This window comes from Staurois parvus, unplaced genomic scaffold (assembly GCF_062004578.1).
Source record: "Staurois parvus isolate SC_StPar_1 unplaced genomic scaffold, SC_StPar_1.0 ptg000311l, whole genome shotgun sequence".
Taxonomy (NCBI): Eukaryota; Metazoa; Chordata; class Amphibia; order Anura; family Ranidae; genus Staurois; species Staurois parvus.
The window spans coordinates 421,365-422,316 of NW_028318107.1; positions in this window are offsets into that span (position 1 = coordinate 421,365).

Below are 952 nucleotides of genomic sequence, written 5' to 3' on the forward strand. Positions count from 1 at the left end.
CACTGATCCCCAGAGCTAAACTCTGCTCTCAGGAACAGTGTGCTGGGAACTGACAAGGATGAAAACAGTGCATCTGTTCTCTGTGTCACTGTTTGCCAGCAATCGCCGGGATCCGGCGGGTAATGACTGACTGGGACCCGGTGATTGACAACCACGGCCACGATCAGTGGCGCGGTTAGGGTGGTCGTGCGCCCCATGCGTGCCCCTGCCCGGTATGCAAAATCGCGTTTATATATACTGTGGCTGGTCGGCAACCGGTTAATATTAATATTGTTGTTGTTTCTGTTGTTGATATTATTTTTACTATTATTAGTTTTCTTGGTAAAATATTGCTGTTGCATACATTGTGAATAATAATAATAATTTTTTTTCTTTTGTAGTTAGTATTAATATTGCTGTTACAAATATTGCTGAAAATTCTATTTTGAATAATAATTGTATTTTTTGTTGTCGTTGATGTTATTAGTAATATTTTCATGGTGGATTTTGGTAGTCAGCTTACTGTGTGTCAATATGCCTTTTTCTTTAGCTCCCATGTTCACAGAATTATGTGCACGGTGACAGATTATTATTTGTAATTGTACGCACAGATTTGGGTAGACAAAGGAAAATGTGTACTTCCCATAAAAGTAATGACTAATTTCATCTATACCCAGGGACGGACTGACAACTCATGGGGCCCCCGGGCAATAGGGGATCATGGGGCCCCTGTGTCCTTGCCCAAACTCAAAAAAGTTTATGAAAAAGGTCCCAGGGGCATCTCATGGGGCCCCCTACTGACCCCGGGACCTCGGGCAGTACCAGAGTTTCCAAAAAGTCAGTCCGCCCCTGTCTATACCCCTAACAGCAGACAGCATACCTGGAGATTTGGATACCCGCCCTATATTATAGGATCCAATGCTTTATAGAGTATTATACGTTTTTAACAAAAGGAAATAGCTGTAGGCAGCGG